Source organism: Macaca fascicularis, chromosome 1, assembly GCF_037993035.2.
Source record: "Macaca fascicularis isolate 582-1 chromosome 1, T2T-MFA8v1.1".
Classification (NCBI taxonomy): Eukaryota; Metazoa; Chordata; class Mammalia; order Primates; family Cercopithecidae; genus Macaca; species Macaca fascicularis.
Window position 1 is genome coordinate 12,136,857 of NC_088375.1, and position 21,131 is coordinate 12,157,987.

At 44.2% G+C, this 21,131-nt stretch overlaps 1 long non-coding RNA gene across 2 annotated transcripts; it reads right to left on the reverse strand.

The window, feature by feature from the left end:
• Positions 1-1,061: 1,061 nt before the first annotated feature.
• On the reverse strand, positions 1,062-13,877 carry LOC141410135 (uncharacterized). Of its 2 annotated transcripts, XR_012434072.1 has the most exons (4): positions 13,689-13,877; positions 9,878-10,582; positions 5,676-5,767; positions 1,062-2,740 (listed from the first exon to the last, which is right to left on the reverse strand). It is a non-coding gene; the product is annotated as an uncharacterized lncRNA (long non-coding RNA). The 2 variants fall into 2 exon arrangements; XR_012434055.1 differs by lacking the exons at positions 1,062-2,740; positions 5,676-5,767 and adding an exon at positions 8,576-9,429.
• Between the last annotated feature and the right edge of the window lie 7,254 nt (positions 13,878-21,131).

Sequence of the window (21,131 nt, forward strand, 5' to 3'; positions counted from 1 at the left end):
TGGAAAGGGAGATTCCTACCTTGTGGGTTTGCAGTGAGAATTAAATGAGAACATGAGTGACAAGCACTAAAGTAATATCCAGCCTATCACAGAAACTCAGTAAATGGTAAATGTCACTGTCACTGTCATTCACAGATTCAGTCTCACCCTGGGCATAACTTGGGACAGGGACATGAGGCATAGTGATTGAGAGCACCGAGAGGCTGTGGAAGCTCACTTCTGAGGCCCAGTCCCCCTGGCAAAGTGCAGCACCCGAGGGACACCAGAGTCTCAGAACCAGAGGACGTACAATGGCCACCAAGGACAGGAACTACCTAAATGCTCAGCCATCCTCTGGGACCTATTTGAGGAGGTATCTGGCTCAACCACTTACTAGGTTCCTACTACGGTACCAGACTCCTCATTACAGGGTAGAGACTATGGGTAAGGGTCAGAACTTGAAGAGGAGGCCATGGCCAAAGCCCACTCCCTAAGATTTTCTGATTTTGGGAGAAAAAGTGGTGAGTGGAAACCTGCTGGTTTCCCCTGGGACCTGGGGGTGACTCCGGAGCCCTCCTCTCAGTCTTCGCTCTGAATCTTGGTAGAGGAGGAACAAGTATTAATAGGCCTCCTACCTCAGGCGTGGATTAGGTGGGAAACAGGAGCTTGGTTGGGCCTTCAGGAGAATGATCCAGGGCCTGGTTGTGGGAAACTGGCCAAAAGAAAAGTAGGGTGACCCACAACAGTGTGGGAAGGAAGAGTTCATCCTTTTCTCCTTGGCCATTGTCTCTATAACTTAGCAAAATCAACTTGGGTGAATGAGAAGTTGTCTCACCCCTCTGTTAGATTAGTCACCCAGTTACAATTATTTTTAAGATCATATTCTATTTATATGCCAAAGAGTTAAATATAGAACTTTGTGACTCTACCAGCATTCAGAAATATTCCAGATACACTAAAATGAAAACCTGACTACAAAATAAATCCACCCCAGATTACCTCAACTTTCATATGATCCTATCTAGAAAGTAGACAATACTAACATTTAAATGCTTTTAAATCATAGTCAGAACCAGAGAAAAACGTTTCCATTTGTCAGTCTTTTAAAAGCAAACAAACTCAAATTTTCATCAACATGTGATTTTTTAAATATAATCATTTTTTACAAATGTGGTCAAGTTGGTTACAAGAACAACTAATCCCACACAAGTTTTATTGAGTTTCCAGTGAGGTGTCATTCTGACTTGCCTTGACTAATAGAACTGTCGTGTTGTCTGGCTAAACATAGAAGCTATTATAGAATTAGGACATAAGTATTCTAACTTCTAGAATGATGGAGAATGAGAAATTGGAGACTTAGGTCCTGGGCCCCAGCTCTGGACAAGTCATTTAACAAATATAGTGCTGAGCGTTTGCTACAGCACTGAGTACGTAAGGAGTTCTGAGTACGTAAGGAGTATGGGAGAAGAGAAGGCTCATGTTTTTCCCTTGCAGGGACCAAGGGAAAACTTCCCCTTTGCCCTCTGAAGTTTCACTGAAAACTTAACTGACAAAAGGTAGATTAATTGGAGAAAAGGCATGAAAATTGATTAACATGCATAGGAGGGAGAACCCCTATCTCAATGAGAGATGACTCCCTATCCCAGGGAGGCCCAGATGTTATATGCCCTTATTTCAGAGGGGAGGGGAGGGACTGGGAATGTAGATCATTCTGTTGAGGGGCAATCAATGGTTACTAAAGAGAATGAGTGGATATGAGTGGATGGGGAGCAGAGATTAACTTGTCAATGGTTGTCTTTGGAAATTGAACCTAAGAGACAGATACTATCTTGTAAGTAAGTGGTTGTGTTCAGGTGTGTTTATATTCTTGCTCTTCTTTTCTGAACAGGTAATGAAGTAACAGGGAGAAGAAGGAAAAATCATTTTTCCTGTTGGTAGGTCTCTCCTTAGGTACATAGGGGAAAAGTCATTTCCAGTGTCTGTGGGTCTTTAAGGGCCTTTACTTCAAAATACTCATACTAGGGAGTTATATTTTGGAGTAACGTTCCCCAAACTCCTTCACCCTCAAGTGGTTTAGCCATCGTATGGTGTTACAAAATTAAACTAGTGGTACATAGGAGCCCAGTAAGACTGTTTATGATGAAGTTCTGCATGGATACACAGTTTCAAGAAATAAGAAAAAGGGGAAAAAAAAATCCATGGACCTGGAGCTGTTGGGGAGGGCAGACATTAGGCTGGCCCTGCACTGTTAGGTAAGCTATGAATAGGAAATGTTGACCAAAACAGCCAAACTCTGTAAAATATTTGAAGAGGTTTATCCTGAGCCAACTGTAAGGACCATGATCCATGACACAGTTTCAGGAGGTCCTGAGAACATATGGCCCAGATGATTGGGTTAAGCTTGGTTTTACACAGTGTAGGGGGACAGAAGTTACACACAGAGACATAAATCAATACATGTAAGGTACACATTGGTTCATCCCAGAAAGGCAGGACATCTTGAAGTGGAGGCTTCTAGGTCATAGGTGGATTTCAAGATTTACTAATTGGCAACTTGTTGAAACAGTTATTATCTAAAGACCTGGGATGAATAGAAAGGAGCATCTGGGTCAAGAAAAGGGTTTGTGGAGACCAAGGTTCTTCTTATGTCGATGAAATCATATAGGTGGCCACCCTTAGAGACAACAGATGGCAAATGTTTCCTATTCAGACTTTCAAAAGGTGCTAGACGCTCAGTTAATTTCCTCAGGATTGGGAGGGCCTGGAAAGGGAAAGACTTGGTTATGTTAATAGACATTCTTTACAGTTGAATATTTTCCCCCACAAAAGATGGCTTTGCAGGGTCATTTCAAAATATGACAAAGAAACATATTTTGGGGTGAAATGTTTTGATTTCCTTCTTTATCTGTCATGTGTTGTTATACTAGAGTCAGGTTGGAATCTGGCATCTTATTGCCACAAAGAGTCTGTGTTGTCAGTGTTAAGATCTCTGTTTTAATGTTAAGTTTGGTCAGTTGTGCCTGAACACTAAAGGGAGGGAAGTATAATGAGGCATGTCCAACTCCCACTTCCCATATGGCCTGACCTAGTTTTTCAGGTTTCTTTGGGTCCCCTTGGCCTAGAGAAGGGTCCACTCAGTCAGTTGGGGGCCTTAGAACTTTACTTTTGGTTTACAGGAAGGAGGAGAGTGTAACCACCCAACAGATTCTTCCTGCCACTTCATGGACAAAATCGATCCACTGAGACCACGGCACTGCAATAAAGAGTTTAACTGAAGTGAGGACAGCTCACACTGGATCAGCTGGAGTTATCACTCAAATCAGTCTCCCCAAAGGCTTGGAGGTTATAACTTTTCCGGCATAGTTTGGTGGGCAGGGGGCTATGGAATGGGGAATGTCAATTGGCTGGGGAGGAAATCATAGGGATGCAGGAAAATAGGCGGGTCTAGGTGGAGTCAGCCAGTTATCAGGTATACAGGAGTCAAAAATCACCTCGAAAGACTAACTTTAGGTTCTACAATAGTGATGTTATCTCCAGGAATAATTGGGAAAGTTGTAAATTTTGTGAGCTTCAAAACGATGGCTGCTTATCGTCTATGCCTACATCTCAGAATTCAGGCTCTCTCATTTTCCTAACCCTGCAGCCTTTCATTCATGTTGCAAAGTCAGTTGAGTTTGGGGGAAGGGCTATGATCATCCTTGCTTTAAGGTTAAACTATAAACTGAATTTCTACCAAAGTTAACTTGGCCTACACCCAGGGATGACCAAGGGCAGCTTGAAGGTTAGAAGAAAGATGGAGTCAACTGTGTCATATTTCTCTTATTGTCATAAATTTGCAAAGGTAGTTTCAAGAGCACACTGCCTTCCAGATGAAGAGCAAGTTTAGGTGTGAAGGCGGAAGGCAGCCTGTCTTGGCTCAGTGAGACCAGAGAAAACGGGGGTAGAAGAAGAACTTGGAGGGGCAGACAGGGGAGCCGAGCCTTAATGTGGAAGGTTTCCATGACCACAGGTTTATTCAACACCTACTGTTTGCTGGGCACTGCAGGGACATCTGGGGATGACAATGCCATCAGGAAGAATGAAAATCGTGTTCCATAGTGTTGGGATTGGAGGAGCCTGATGAAAAGAGATAGACTTTAGCTAGATGGCTCTGAACAGGTAACCAAAAGTGATGCCACAGGGACCTGGGCTGCTGAGGACATGGTGGGAATGGAGAGGAGAAAACTGTTGACTTGAAAGAAGCGGGAAGTACTGCCCAGGCATGGGTGACACAAAATTCAAATGATTCAGAAATGGGCAGGTTTCCAAGCAGGGTGAGTGAGGGACTGTGGCACCCGAGATAGATGTGATCGCCAGGTGGGCAAGGCACTTAGCTGATCTCCTTGTCACATGAGGGTGGTAATAGTTTCCTGCCTACATTAGAGGATTGTTGTGAGATTCTGTGAGAATTTGTGTTTAAATCATTTAAAATGTATATCCAACATAGGATTAGAAAATGTTTTACTTTGTATGCTGGTTAGTAGGCTGCTGTCCTTTCGATAGTGACTTTAGCTCTTCATCATTCATTTCAGACACAGATGGTGGTTTTTCTACCTCTACATTCTATCATTTTTAGAACTATTAGCCCCAGATGCCAACACTTTAGCCACTGCTCTGCTTCTGTGTGCTACAACTGTTCTCTGGGCCACGGACAGTTACTGTGTGTGAAGCACTTTCTATTTGCAGTATTAGCTCTCTACCTGGGGGGTTTCTAATCCCAACAATGGCCTCTCCAGCCCTGATGGGCAAGGTCAAGTTGTTCTGTCTCATTCCGCCGCTGACGAGTGGGACAAGGATAATCACATGATGAAGGCAGGACGTCAATGTCTGCCCATGGCATTTCTGCCTTTCCTGTGGAGAGTCCTCAGACGGTTACAGAATGAGCATCCTGTTTATCTTGCATCCTTATTTTGCATAGACAAATTGATTTTCGGTAACTGGATTTTTAATGCTATGTTAAAGCATCTTTGTGGTTGCACTTACAAAGAATAGCAGCATGGGAAAATGAAATGAGCCAGTAAAGGGAGGAGAGAAAGTGAGAGAGGAGGAGGAAGAACTGAAGTCGTTTAAGATCCAAGCCCTCCCCTTCTGCTTTCCCTATTTTGGAACCTCAGTTCTCAGCGGCCCTCCCTGGCTGTCTTGCCTTTGCTGATGCTGCCACAGAGCCTGGACAGAGGCAGGTGATGGAGACACAGAGTAAGGAGAGGAAAAGATATCCTCCAAGAGGCCTTAGGGAAGCTAAAGAGATGGGGTGAACCCACTAACTCCTACCTGCTGGCCCAAGTCTTTTTCTCTCCCTGTATCATTTCCAATTCAGCTTTATTTTTTGCTCAGTTGCCTAAGCTTTTGGCAATGTCTCTAACCCATTTGGCATCATGAGTTTAAATGGGAATTCAAGGACTGAACCCTTCCTTTCGATCTCTCTCTTTCTCTTGGTATTCAGACGTCTCAGGTCTCCATGGAGTGGAAAACTGAGTATGGGTGTTCCCACCAAAAAGGTGCCCTGAGACTCACTGCCTGAGAGACAACATACTCCAGCTCAGTCTTGTGTTGAAAGAAAAGCTAGAATTATAGAAAAAAAAATGCTGCACATTTGCATGATAAAATGGACTAGGCATAAATTTTTCAGAGGAATTTGAAATAGAAAATATATGTACCATATAATCTTCCCTTGCTCACGCAAGCTCCATTGCAGTGAGCTGAGATCCGGCCACTGCACTCCAGCCCGGGTGAAAGAGCGAGACTCCGTCTCAAAAAAAAAAAAAAAAAAGACACATGTAATATAATAATTATGGGTGTTAGTAATACCAGTTAGTACATGGCACCCAATATTTATTAATCATTATGTAATTAATTTTGTTAGTTTACTTTGGGTGATTCCTCTAAGGAATATATGTGACCACATATTATTAATTCTCATAACATTCTTGGGAGCTAAATATTGTAGTTCAGAGGTAATGACACCTCAGATATTAACTGATTTGCCATACAAGCAAGGGACAAGAGTGAAAAAAAAAAAAAAAAAAAAAAGCAGGGGGAGAATTAACTTGGACAATAAACCAGTTCCAAAATGAAGACAACTTTCCAAAGCATGGGAGGAGATGTCATTTACAACAGGACTCAATCATGGTTTGGCAGGAAAGAAAGTCTATCACAAGCTAACTGTTCTAATAGATTTGAGTTTCTCTACATGTAACTCTTTTTGGCACTAAGCCAGAAGCAGCAATGACTCTGTGTGTGTGTGTGTGTGTGTGTGTGTGTGTGTGGGTGTGTATGCGTGTGTGTGTATGCGTATGTGTGTGTGTATATGTGTGTGTATGTGTGTGTATGTGTGTGCTTGCGTGTATGCATGTGTGTGTACGTGTGTATGCGTGTGTGTGCGTGTATGTGTGCGTGTGTATGTGTGTGTATGCATGTGTGTGTATGCGTATGTGTGTATGTGTGTATGCATGTGTGTATGCGTGTGTGTATGTGTGTGCTTGCGTGTATGCATGTGTGTGTACGTGTGTATGCGTGTGTGTGCATGTATGTGTGTGTATGCATGTGTGTGTATGCATATGTGTGTATGTGTGTATGCATGTGTGTATGCGTGTGTGTGTGTATGTGTGTATGTGTGTGTGTGTATGTAAAATGTACTCACTCATCCACTTAACTAATGTTGATTGGCCACCTAATTCATAACAGGCACAGTGGGAATAGAATAATGAGCAAAACGAAAAATCCCTGCCTTCATAACATATATGCTCTAGGATAATACATAAGCAAGTGCTCAAATCACCTATTCATTTATACATGGACTCCAAAGTTTATGTGTGTGTATATATATGTATTGTATTGAATTATTTACTTCTTTCCTAGCTGCAACACCATCTTAGTAGTACAATAATCACAATCTATAGTTCCCCAGCCATTTCGGCTTCCATTAATCTTTTCAACTTCTCCTCCAAGGGACCTGCATAAGGCTGAATGTTAACTGAAAACCATAATAAAGAACCCTCTTGTGTTGGCCCCTGACTTAAACCCAGACAACATTTAAGAGTGGATTCTTTGCTTTAGGTTCAAGATGATGAACAAAGGAAACACGAGAAGGTGCCACTCGAACCTGAGTCAGGGAACACAGCTGAGTCCTCGAGGCAGGCCAAGATTCATACCTGAAGATTTCTCCAGAAATAGGACCTCAAGCCAAAGCCAAAGGCATGAGTAGAACCATAGAGCCCAAATGGGTGGTTATGGGTAGGTCTTTTTAAAGATTATTATCAGGTAAAATTATACAGGACCTAAATTTTATCATTTTAACCAGAGTACAGTTTCATGGCATTAAGTACATTGACAGTGTTGTTTTATCATTAACACTGTCTTCAGGACTTTTTCATCTTCCTGAACTGAAACTCTATAACCATTCAGCAATAACACCCCAACCTCCTGTTCCCCCAGCCCCCGACAACCACCATCTAATTTTTTGTCTCCATGAATCTGACTCCTCAAGGAACCTCACATAAGTGGAATCGTATTTGTCCTTTTTTTTTTGAGATAGAATCTTGCTCTGTCACCCCGGCTGGAGTGCAGTGTTGCAATCTCAGCTCACTGCATCCTCCACCTTCCTGGTTCAAGTGATTCTCCTGCCTCAGCCTCCCAAGTAACTGGGGCTACAGGCGTGCGCCACCACGCCCAGCTAATTTTTGTATTTTTAGTAGAGACAGAGTTTCACCATGTTGGCCAGGCTGGTCTCGAACTCCTGACCTCAAGTGATCCACCTGCCTTGGCCTCCCAATGTGCTAGGATTACAGGTGTGAGCCACCATGCTTGGCCTGTATTTGCCCTTTTGTGACTGGCCTATTTCACTCAGCATAATGTCTTCAAAGTCCATCCATGTTGTAGCAGGTGTCAGAATTTCCTTCCTGTTTAGAGTTTGAATAACACTCCATTGCATGCATGTACCCCATTTTGTTTATCCGTTCACCCACTGTGGGTTGCTGCTACCTTTTGGCTACTGTGAATAGCACGCAACGAACATGGGTGTACACATCTGCCTGAGTCCCTGTTTTCATGAGAAGTGAGTATGGTGAGGAACCAAAAAGTGAGGAACAAAAGGTGAGAAGCTGCACAGCAGACAAATTAAAGGTGGTCTGAAGGAATTCCTAAGAAAGAAACGCTGAGATCGACAGTTGCCTTTCACACATTCCCAGTCAGGGCTCTTGCGGGCAGACTCATTTGTGTAAAGAGACCAGGAACAGCGAGCAATCTGCTTTCATTCTTTAACACATCTAAAATATTTCTCCCAATTCCCTTTATGACTGAAGATATACATTTAAGAACCATCCGGCTGAGATGAGGAAGTGCAGTATGTGGCTACAGCCTCAGACTCATTAATCGTTCAAGAAATATTTGCCAAGTACGTTATGTGCCAGTCATCCTACTATGTGCCTGGGATGGACCTGTGAACAAATCATACGAAAACCTCTGCCCTCGAGAGGCCATCATCCTATTGAGGGAAGACAGACAGTAAAGCATACATACAATAATTAGGCAACTGACATAATGCTACACAGCAGCATCCTTGTATCCATTTGCTCATTCATTTATTTAATCATTCAACAAATATTTACTGAATACCTATTATGAGCAGATCCAGGAGAGAGCTGTGCATAGAACATCTTCCTTGCTCTTTGGAGCTGAACTAACCAGCATTCTACACACGAATCATAGTGTATTGCATTTTATTTTCTAGCACCAGTAATCGTAATGAAGAAGATGTGAAATGATGATTTGAACTAAAGAAGACTGAAAGGTATGTTCAATTACCAGAAACTCAATTGTAAGATCAATTAGAATCTCTATAAGTCCTACTCATAGAGAATTTGCCTTCAAAAACTAGGAGAACATAGATGCAGGCACTCCTTGATGCGTTTTTTGTATAATTTCAGGTCTATTTTTCAGTTTCATTGCAATTATAAAACGACAAGCAAGCACTCCCAAAAGCCTGACAAACATCACTGGATTCTAAAAGGGGTGTTTATACATATTTACATCTCAATGGTAATAACTCTTTTATGCTTTTCACTTTGGAATATTATAATACCAATATCTAGTCGGAAAGCATAGGCATAAAATTACACATAAAAACTTATATGGTATGATGGTGAGAAATATTCTTTTGTATACAAGTGTAATTTGACATTCCTTAAAGAACAGTGTGTAGTTCAAAGCTGCAAAAGAGAAAGGAACATTTATAAACTACCGAGGGATTAAAAAGCAGAAACGAAGGCCCATCATCGGGTTCGACTAATAAGTGTATTTCATCCTCCAGCTAAGAAGCTGTGGTGGGCAGAAGGCCGGCTAGGTCGCCTTCACTCTCTTCGCTGTTCTCACTGGAGTGAGGTCAGAGGCTTCCCACAGGAGCACAGCCCGTCCCTTGGAGGAAGGAGCGACAGAGCTTGGCTAAGAGGGGAAGAAACATCACATGGCCCTCACCGCCCACCCCTCACTTCCCTCTCTGTGGTTCCTCTGATGCTTCCGCTTTCTCCATAGGCAAAAAGGCACCTGTGTGTCACCCGTGCACCTGTGTGTTGAGTCTCTCATGGAACATAACGTTGTATATTCTGAGAAAGATGCGATTGCTAGATGGATCATAAGCAGCCTCAGTCCCTTCCTAAGAGAAATGGATTCAACCTCCTATCATTTTCCCCCAAGTTTCTGAAACTGTGTGGCCATGTGGGTAAACCCTGGTCAAAGCCCAGGAGGAGAGAAAAGCAGCAAGGCCTTGGGAGGGTCCCGAGAAGGCACCAGTGACAGGTCAGTGGCGGAGGGAGAGAATGGAGGCCTAGGTGCCACAAGAAAGCAGCCACTGGAACTAACTTACCTGAACATCTGGCTCCAGGTCTGTGCCCAGCAAACTGCTGTGATAGAAAGACAGTTATACCAGACTCGCCAGTTGTGTGGACTTTGCCTCAGTTTCCTACTGGTGACATGGGGTGATTGTGAGGATTGAAGGATTAATCAAAGAATGCAGGCAGTAAGTATCAGCTTTCATCCTAGCCTGAGTAATCATGGTCAAGTCAAAACCCCAGCTCCTCTGTGAGCTGGCCTCTCCAAGTTCTCAAGCACCGTAAGTGCCTGGGCAGAAAGGAGCTCTGCAGTGCCTCTGAGGGATTGTCTCCAGATGCAGGTCAGGTCCACGATGGTGTTTTCACCAGTCCTCCACGGAAGGAAAAGGAGGGAAATTTTGTGGGCATCTGTGGAAGATAGCCCACTGTCTTTTATTGGGAAGGAATGACCCTTTTTGCAGGATTATTGACTTCAGAGCTGCCCGTGGCATGCAGGCTGTCACTGGACACTGCCTCAGGGATCCATCCATGTTGACCACGTGAACCGTGGTGCTTCCTGGAGCTATGCAGCATGGCAATCTGGCATGCTCATTTGGTGACAGTGGATCACGGTTGGTTTTCTCCTTTTCCTCTTCTTCCTCCTCCTCACCTCCTTCTCCTCCTCAGTGTCCTCACTGGCAATGAGATGAAGAAGGAAAAGCCACCAAGGATGCAGCTCACGAGCCAGTCTTCCATCAGCCCTGGGAATAGAGTCCCAGCCCGGGCAAGGATGGAGAGAAGAGAGAGAGACAGAACAAGTTTACAGTCTGTTTCCAAATGGATGTCGCAAATGAACTTAACAAAAGTCACCAAGAAACCTCGGGCATAAGAGAAAGAAATGGGGAGATACTAGAATATACACCTACATTCCCTTTGTCCTATCCAGAAACAAAAAATGACATCCTCAAGTCGTTTGTGGTAGCCAATGGACATGACAAAGGTACGCACCTGCATTCTGAAGCAACTCACTTCAACATATCATCCTCCCACTCACTTACTACACTTGCTTTTCCATTTCTATCCTTTAATATATTCCATTTCTATTTTTTATTTTCAAGTTTTCCCTGTTTTATTGATATATAAAGATTTACATATTTATGAGGCACATGTGAGTGTTTGCTCCATGCAAAGAATGCGTAATGATCAAGTCAGGGTAATAGGGAAATCCCACACCTTGAGTGTTTATCATTTTTGTGTTGGCTTCAAGTCCTCTCTTTTAGTCACTCTGAAATATGCATAACATTGATGCTAAGTATCATCACCCTAGTGTGCTATCAAACATCTGAACTTATTTCTTCCATCTAACTATATGTTTGTACCCATAACCAACCTCTCTTCATCCCTCTTCCCCCACCACCCTTACTATTCTTTTCTTTTTTTTAAAGACAGGGTCTGGCTTTGTCACCCATGCTGGATTACAGTGGCATGATCATAGCTTACCACATCCTGGAACTCCTGGGCTCAAGTAGTCATCATATCTCAGCCTCCAAGTAGCTGGGACTACAGGTGTGAGCCACCATGCCCAGCTCATTTAAAAATATTTTGTTAGGCTGGGTGCAGTGGCTCACACCTATAATCCTAGCACTTGGGAAGCCAAGATGGGAAGATTGCTAGAGGTCAAGAGTTCAAGATCAGTCTAGTCAATGTAGCAAGACCATATCTCTAAATAAATAAATAAATAAATAAATAAATAAATAAATAAATAAAATAAATTGTTGTTGTTAAGGGATGAAGTCTTGCTAAGTTGCCCAGGATGGTTTTGAACTCCTGGCCTCAAGAAATCCTCCTGCCTTGGCCTCCTAAAGCAATGGGATTATGGGTGTGAGCCACCAGGGCCGGCTACCATTTCTATTCTTATAAGAAGCAACTAAACAGGGCGTTAGGATGACATAGTAAGAGGAGTATAGGTTTGGAAAGCAGGGTTCCTAACAGGCGGTGAGTGGGACACTTACCAATGGCAAACCTGAGAAGTTAATTTTCTCAAGGAAACCATATTAGATGTTCCCTAAGGAGAGCATTTTGAGATTGAACATAAACTTTCTCAGCCACATCAAAAAACCTGGCAGTGAAGCACAGGGCATTTGGCACATTGAAGGGTGATCATTGGGCTGAGCCTCTGCCCTGTGCTCCTAGACCACAGTCCTACAGAATCAGCTTCTATAGACTGCAACCATTTGATCTAAATGCCAGAGCCTGGGATGCTCAGGGAAGATAAAAGCAAGGGTCATATCTATGTTCCTTTATTTCCCATCCATTGAACAGCTGTTTAATGGGCACCTCCTAGGTTCCTGGCTCTGGATGGGGTCCTGGGAGCCAGACACACAAAACAGACTTCCTCTCTCCAGAGTGTTCACAGTGGGACGGGGATCAGACAAAGCAAGTCCACGGCGGTGCGACTGTACTTGAAGCATGAAGCGGGTATGTCCCATGCCAACCACATCTCCGTAGCCCGGCGGGACAAGACGCACAGGACTTCCCTGATAAGAGAAAAACAGTCCTCTGATAGCACCTGGGGATACACACCGCTATCTTCAGTGGCTATTTGGAGGGATCAAAATCAGTTGATGCCTTAACTCACGGCAGAAGCAGCTCTGCTTCAGTAAAGAAAACCAACAGAAGTTCACATTGCAACTGCGCTGTTTATGACCCAGAGGAATCCATCAGGCCTCCTGGGCTCTAGGGTTTCCCTGCTGGAAAACGATCCTTTTCATCTCAGGGAAGACAATTATTATTATTATTATTATTATTATTATTATTATTATTATTTTGAGACAGAGTCTCACCCTGTCACCCAGGCTGGAGTGCAGTGGCATGATCTCGGCTCACTGCAACCTTTGCCTCCCAGGTTCAAGTGATTCTCCTTCCTCAGCCTCCTGAGTAGCTGGGATTACAGGCGTGCACCGCCACTATGCCCGGCTAATTTTTGTATACGGGGTTTCACCATGTTGGCCAGGCTGCTCTCGAACTCTTGACCTCCAGTGATCCACCTGCCTCAGCCTCCTAGAGTGCTGGGATTACAGGCGTGAGCCACCGTGCCAGCCTTGGGGAAGACAATTCTCATTCAATTATTCAAGTCATTCTCTCTCTCTCCTCTCTTACTCTCCCGCCCTCTCCCTTTCTCTGTCTTCCTTTCTCTCTCTCTCCTTCTCTGCCTCTTTCTGTCTTCTTTTCTCTCTCCCTCTCTCTCTCTCTGTTCCCCTCCCCCAATTCTGCCCCACCACCTGTCTTTGAGAAGAGAGAAGGGACAGCTGTGTTCCCTCCCTAGACACCCACTGGGGCTGCAGGACCAGGAGGTGGGCCAGTTCTGCTGACATCCGATGCTAACAAAAAGCACCCGCGAAGCCGCTGCTCAGCCTCTCCTGGCTGTAGGAGGAATCGCTGCTGTGGAACATGAAAAATTAATTAGGAGAAGATGAGTGCCTGGGCCTCCTTTCCTCTTAGACCCAACCGAATCAATAAAATCCTCAGCTCCTGCCAATAAAAGGCAAAATTGTGCATTACCCATGGACAGCCAGAGAGCTGTCAGAATTACAGAATATTTGAAATTGGAAGGCCCCTAAATGTCCCCAAATTGTCCAAAGAGTCTTCGTGATTTATTCACTGACACAGTAGGTTGGTGGCAGAGGCTTGGTTCACACCTGTATCTCTGAATGGACTTGGACCACATGAGCCAGAATCAGGAATCCTCCTGCCCTCACGAAATCATGGAGAGGAAGGGCGAGGGGGCTGCTAGCTGCAAAGAAACTCTAACTCCCTTTCCCTAGAGAAATGCCTCCAAGTAGGAGTGGAGAGAAAGAAAGAACACACCTGCACTCGCCCACTGCCTTGGCGCTGCCTTGGCCGCTGGATATACGGGTCTCCTCGACGCCCTCTGAGTAACAACAGAAACAAGAACTGAATCCCGGACAGGGGTGGCCAGGGAGGGCCTGCGAGGAGGCACAGCCAGTCTGCCACCTGCCACACTGCACCGATCTCTCCTGCGCGCGATCAGCCAGCAAGGCACGTCCAGGGCCTGCCTGGGTTTAGTGGCTCTCAGATGAGGTAATAATGACAAGGCTCTCCTGAGTTTTCCAGGCATGGAGTCAGGTCGCCTTATTTAGTCTGATCGTGAAAACCATTCTTTAAATATCCTGCTATGGGAATTTATGATGCCTTTTGAAGCTTTTTATTTAACCGGTAGTGTTTTCTTCCTCTTTTCCAGAGCTGCGAGGATGGGAAAAACTGCTTCCTTCCACCATGTATTCTGGTGTTGAAAACTCGACCTCAATGTTAGAGAACACACAGCGCCTGGCCCTGCTCCCCTTTCTCTTCACAGCAGAAGTCACTGAGTGACATGGGTGTCAGGCGCCCTTGGGCTTGTGGGGGAAATGAGGACACTGATGTGTAGAAAGCCAACAGCCAAGGAGAGGACAGAGGCCACCCTGCGTAGATGCTGCCTCTGCAGCAGGTGATGAGGAGCTATTCTCCCCTCTTTGGCTTTATCAAATCTGGTGAGCACAGTCCTGTCAGCAGGCGGACGCGAGGGGACGTGGGCCAGGCGTGTCATCCACGGGATGGGCAGGGGCCTGGCGCCAGCAGCAACCCACATCTCCATTCAAGGGCATGGGCACAGGGTCATGGAGCGTGTGTGACTGATTTGGCCATGCCAGAAAGACAGTGCTGGGGAGAAGAACAGCAAGAGGTCGCAGATGCTTCTCACCATCTGGGATTTTCACAACATTCTACTTTCCCCAAACCTCTTACTGGCAAAAGTCTTATCATCAATCATAACGAACTTTGAGTTCATTAAATTGAATTTTATGTTAATATAATTTTTTTTGAGACAAGGTCTCGCTCCGTTGCCCAGGCTGGAGTGCAGTGGCACAATCATGGCTCATCGCAGCCTTGAACTCGAGGACTCAAGCGATCCTCCCACCTCAGCCTCTCACGTAGCTGGGACTACAGGCACATGCCACCATGCCTAGCTGATTTTTTAATTTTTTGTTGAAACGAGGTCTCACTATATTGCCCAGGCTGTATGTTAATATAATTTCCAAACATGAGGGCTAGGTGTAAAGACAGCAACAATTGCATTAAACATGAATGACATCTGTGTAACGCTGTGAGCTGTTACCTGTACTTGTTTTTTCTTTTTTTGTCTTTTTTTTTTTTTTTCTAAGATGTAGTCTCTCTCTGTCACCCAGGCTGGAGTGCAACAGCATGATCTCAGCTCACTGTAACCTCTGCCTCTCAGGTTCAAGTGATTCTCCTGCCTTAGCCTCCTGAGTAGCTGGGATTACAGGCGAGTGTCACCACACCTGGCTAAATTTGTATTTTTAGTAGATACGGGGTTTCACCATGTTGGCCAGGCTGGTCTTGAACTCCTGACGTGAGGTGATCCACCCACCTCAGCCTCCCAAAGTGCTGGGATTACAGGCATGAGCCACTGCACCCGGCCTGGTACCTGTACTTTTGTGTAGGTGTGCAGTGACCACATACCCAACAGCCGCTTCAAGTGCACATAAGCACTTCCTCTCTTCTAACCATAGGACCAGCCCAAACTGGGCCTACTCTGTCGGGTTACCATGTAGGTATAACACAGTTAGAAACTGCAAGTCATGTAGCCCGAGCAATAGGAAAGGTGTTGAACCCTAATAACACCCAGAACCAATAATTCCTTCCATCAGAACCAGAAGACTAGGACATGACCAGAGCCTGAATGCTGGAACTATTTCAGATGCAAGGAGTCCATTGGCCCCAAAGATCAGGGATAAAATCTGCCTCAACATACTCTACCATAAATGGTAAAATGTGAAACCCTCCAGTCAGACCCTACCAAGCCAACTATTCCTAAATCCTTTTCCAAGGCCTGTGCGCCCTTAAAACTTGCCCCAGGCCCCCAGTGGAGGAGACACATTTCAGCCTCCCTCCTGTCTCCTTGCTGGCCCGTCTTGCAATAAAGCCTTTTTTTTTTCTCAAAAGTCCATGCCATAGTATTGGCTTCTGTGTGCATCGGGTAGAGAGCCCATCTGCTCAATACAATTTTCATCTGGGCCCCAACCATTGCCCTTGTCAGAGCACCTTGAGGAAGCTCCATGTGCTCGTTCCAGGGACAGCTCCTCTCCCCAGAAGGCCCCATCAACTGAGGGCTTCAGCAGAGGTTGGTGATGCCAAAACCTAAGTGTCTGCTGGAGTCAGCTTGCAGCTTGCCCCTGCTACAAGAGAGAACCATGGCCCAGAGACTCTGTAATGTCAACTATCCTGGGCTCTAGCCAAACACTCTAGGCCTGGACATTTGACTCATCTTCCACTGAAGTAAGCCATGAAAACGAATCCCTTCAAGTCTCTCAGCCCTGTTCACTTTAGCCACCCATGAGAAGCTCACACTTCCCATGCAATGGCACCCTGATTTCTTTTCTTTTTCTTTTCTCTCTTTTTTTTTTTATTCAGGATCTTGCTGTTAGGCTGGAGTGCAGTGGCACAATCAGGTCTCACTGCAGCCTCAAACTCCTGGGCTCAAGCAATCCTCCCACCTCAGCCTCCTGAGTAGCTGGGACCACAGCTGCCACCACACCCAGCTAACTTTTAAAAAATTATTTTTAGTAGAGACTGGGTTTCACTTTGTGGCCCAGCTGGTCTTGAGCTCCTGGGCTCATGTGATCCTCCTGCCTCAGCCTCCCAAAAGTGCTGGGATTACAGGCATGGGCCACCATGCCTGACCTGACCTTTATTACTATATTCTTCATAACTGCCTAATGTGAGCTGCCTCTCTCCTCCCATCTTTTTTTCCTGGGAGTTTTTTGTTTTTGTTGTTTTTGTTTTTGCCTTCAAAACAATTCCTTCACTATCATTTCAGGTGGGAGCAATGGTAAACGTGTAGGCTTAAATTGCCATCCTTACGCAGAAGCCTCCAGTCACCTGTCTTTACTTGGGCCACTTCCAGTAGTCCCTCCCCTGAGCCTTCTCTGATTCTTTGTTGTTGTTGTTCTGTTTGGTTGGGGTTATTTTTGTTACATTTTGTTTTGTTTTGTAGAGCCAGGGTCTCCCTCTGTTGCCAGGCTGGAGCCCAGGGGTGCCATCACAGCTCACTGCAGTCTCAACCTTCTGGGCTCAAGCAATCCTCTCACCACAGCCTCCTGAGTAGCTGGGAATAGAGCCGTGAGGCACCACACCCAGCTAATTTTTTATTTGACATACTGATGACATATTAATCTCTCAAGGCCCAGTGGGAAGGTTTGGGTGAGTTGGGGAGAGTGATAATGAATTAAAAGACCCGAGAAAGCTGAATGTTAAACCAGTATTGAAGGAGGCCAAGAATCAATCCAATTAACACCAGAGAATCCCCAAAGTCACAAGAATTGGTGGTGGTGGTTACCTCTAGAATACAGGTATGTGTGTTTGCACATGTGTGTGTGCATGTATATGTGTGTGTGCATGTGTGTGCATGTATGCATGTGTGTGCATGTGTGTGTGTATGCATGTATGCGTGTGTATGTGTGTGTAAAGGCAGGTCTAAATGAATGGTGCTAAGTTGCTTATGAGTTAGATGCTGAGATCCTCTCCCCAGCTCCCTCCATAGAGATGGGTGGATGTACCCTGTCCATCCCGGCAGGAGACGGGAAGCTTGTTCTCTGAAGAAGGTCCCTGAACTAGAGATGGAGGCCCAGCTGGGAGTGTGGGCACCATACAGAGAGCAAAAGGGTTAAGTGAACACTTATTTACAGATGCTGAAATCCCCATCCCTTTTCCCAAACTCAGCTCCCAGAATGCTGGTGGCACATCCTACCCTCTCTAGGTAGGATATTGGAAGAGCGTTCACAGGGGCATCTGACTATCCCCATAAGAAAGACTTAATGCTACTGATGTTTTTCCAATGTAACAGTCCAGCTACTTTCCTTACAGTGATTCCTACAATTCCACCAGCCCCACCAACAAACTTAGAGCTTTCAACAGTCTTTTTAGTAAGCCACTCTTAAAAACGAGCAACCAAGAAAGCCAGGAATTTGAGAAAAGCCCCTAAAATAGGTGTTAGAAACCAGAATAACAAACAGCAAAAGGAAACTTAAAAGAAACAGAGGTTACACAAGAAGAAGAAAATGCACAAACTTCTCTTTAGTATCATCAGAGAGAAAAGATACTGCTTTCATAAAACAAAAACAGAATGTTTTCAGACAGGAACATTCAGAGAAAAGAAAAGTACTCTTAAAAATTAAAAATATGAGAAATTTAGCAGAAGCAAGGAAAGATAAAGTTGAAGCATTCACTCAGAAAGTGAAGCAGAAAGAAAAAGAGATAGATCATAGAAGAAACGATAAGAAAACTAGAGTACCAATTTAGGAGCTCTAACACCCAAAAGTAGTTCCAGGAAAGAGAGAAGACATGGGAAGAAATTATTAAAAAAAAAACAACAACAACAACATAATTTCCTAGAACGAAAAGGATTTATTTTTGTAAGGGCACAGGAAGTACCCAGGATATTGTCATAAAATTTCAGAATACCAGAGACAAACAATGGAGCAGAAATCAAAATGGCACCAGAAAGAGATGGCAACGCGAAAATGTCTTTAAAATGTAAAAGGTATATTATTTCCAACACAGAACACTTTATCCAGTCACATTATGAATCAGATTTCAGGGCATAGTCGAGTTCTCCAGAGAGACAGAACCAATGGAATATATATGTAGGCAGAGAGCGATAAAAGAGCATCTATTCGAGGAATTTGCTCACGCAGTTATGGAGGCTGAGAAGTCCCATGAAAGGGCATCAGTAAGCTGGAGAAGCAGGGAAGCCAGCAGCATGGCTCAGTCCAAGTCTGAGAGACCTGAGAACTAGGGAGGCCCCTGGTGCAAGTCCTGGAGTCCAAAGGCCTAACACTCTAATGTGCAAGGTCAGGAAAAGAAGGGCATTCCAGCTCCAGAAGACAGGGGGTGAATTTGCCTTTCCTCTGCCTCCTTGTTCTACCCAGGCCCCCAGCTGACTGGATGGAGCTACCCACACTGAGGTTGGATCTTCTCCCCTTAGTCCACTAACTAACATGCCAATATCCTCTGGGAAAATCCTTACAGACACATTACAAAATAATGCTTTATCAGTTATCTAGTTGCCCTTAATCTAGTCAAATTGACACCTAAAATTAACCATCAATCACATAGGATAAAATAAATGTTTCAATGTTATAATGTGTAAAGTCTTATAAATTTACCTCTCACAAACCATGGGAACGTCAATTATCCGAGGAAGCCATAAAATACTGAAAGAAACAAAAGAAAAGAAAAAGACATGGCCATAGGAAACAGGGTGATATGGTTTGTCTCTGTGTCCCCACCCAAGTCTCATGTTGAATTGTAATTCCCAGTGTTGGGGGAGGGAGCTGGTGGGAGGTGACTGGATCATGGCGGTGGATTTCCCCCATGTTGTTCCCATGATAGTGAGTGAATTCTCACGAGATCTGGTTTTTTAAGAGGGTGTGGCACTTCCCCTTTCACTCTCTCTCTCCTGCCACCATGTGAACAAGGTGCTTACTTCCCCTTCACCTTCTGCCATGATCGTAAGTTTCCTGAGGCTTCCCAGTCTTGCTTCCTGTTAAGCCTGTGGAACTGGGAGTTAATTAAACCTGTTTTCTTTGTAAACTAGCCAGTCTCAGGTAGTTCTTTATAGCAGTGTAAAAACAGACTAATACACAAAGAATTCAACAGGTTGATAGAGAAGCAAGACCCAGGATAACAGCTAAATTCCTGGCATAAAAGGTAGCCAGTCCAGACTAGAGTATGTTAGAAAGAAGATGAAATTGATAGGTTATCTGTTGCATTTGAATGTATCGAGAAAAAATTGAGACATGAACACAGAGTTTAGGGTTCAACTAATTATTAGGATTGGGTTGGTGATAGAAACCAAGCCAACAAGTAAACAAGACAATGATTACTCCAGAGAAAGCAAAATATTTTTTATGAAAGCTAGAGTAATTACAATTTATTCCACAGCTAAGCTTTGATTAACATTTTAATCAAAAAATCACTTAAAAGTCCTATTAGGTCAGGTGCGGTGGCTCACGCCTGTAATTTCAGCACTTTTGGAGGCCAAGGCAGGTGGACCACTTGAGGCCAGGAGTTCAAGACCAGCCCGGCCAACAAGACGAAACCCTGTCTCTACTAAAAATATTTTAAAAATTAGCCAGGTGTGGTAGCGCGCACCTGTAATCCCAGCTACTTGTGAGGCTGAGGCAGGAGAACCACGTGAGCCCAGGAGGTAGAGGCATCTCTACTTTTCTGCCCAAGACCTATCAAAGACACAAGACAAAGTTCAGCTGTGATGGGGGAAAAGGGAGGAATCCCAAAGAGTGCTCACACCTGAGGCACCCAGGTCCTGCCTAAAACTGAGCTGGAACAAGAGAAGTGAGAACGTGCCTACCACCCACAATGTGTCCAGCACTGAGTAATAATAGTAGTCTCCCACTACAGAAGGGGAAGGTGTGGAGAGGGAACCCCTATCGGATTGGTGTGCAGAGATGACTGACGCTGAAAGTGGAGCACAAACATGAGAAGTCCCTCTGGCAGGCCACCACGGGGGAGTATGAAGCCTGTGGTGCACTGAGGATAACAAACAACATCTAAATACTTCTCAACTACTAACTAGATTGACTAACCACCCCACACACATATTAATGCCATGAAAGAGGGGTGTTTCTATTTCTAGGTGTAAATATTATTTACCTAATTCACTACTGTTCTGTAAATGATAACCATCATTCAATAACAGGTTACAAGATACACAAAAAAATCAAGGAAAACACAACTTACTGTCAGGAGACAAAGGAATCAATAGAATCAGATGCAGAGATGACTCAGATGATGTAACTATTGAACAGGGACTTTAACTGTAATGAATATGTTAGTACCTAGTAGAAAAGATGGGCCAATGCATGAACAGATAAGAAATTTAGGCAGAGAAATGGAAACTCTCTTAAGAAGTCAAATGGAAATACTAGCAATAGAAAATACAATATCAGATAGCAAGAATTTCTTTGATAAGCTTATTAGAAAGTTGGACACAACTAAGAAAAAAAATAGTAAACTTGAATATAGATAAAGTAGATTACTCAAAATGAAACAAAGAGAAAAAGGAGTAGAAAAAACCAACAGGGAATCCATTGACAGTTGGACAATATCAAATGGTCTGACATTTTTGGATTTTTTTTTTTTCAAGACAAAGTCTCTCTTCATTGTCCTGGCTGGAGTGGAGTGATGCAATCATTGCTCACTGTAACCCTAATT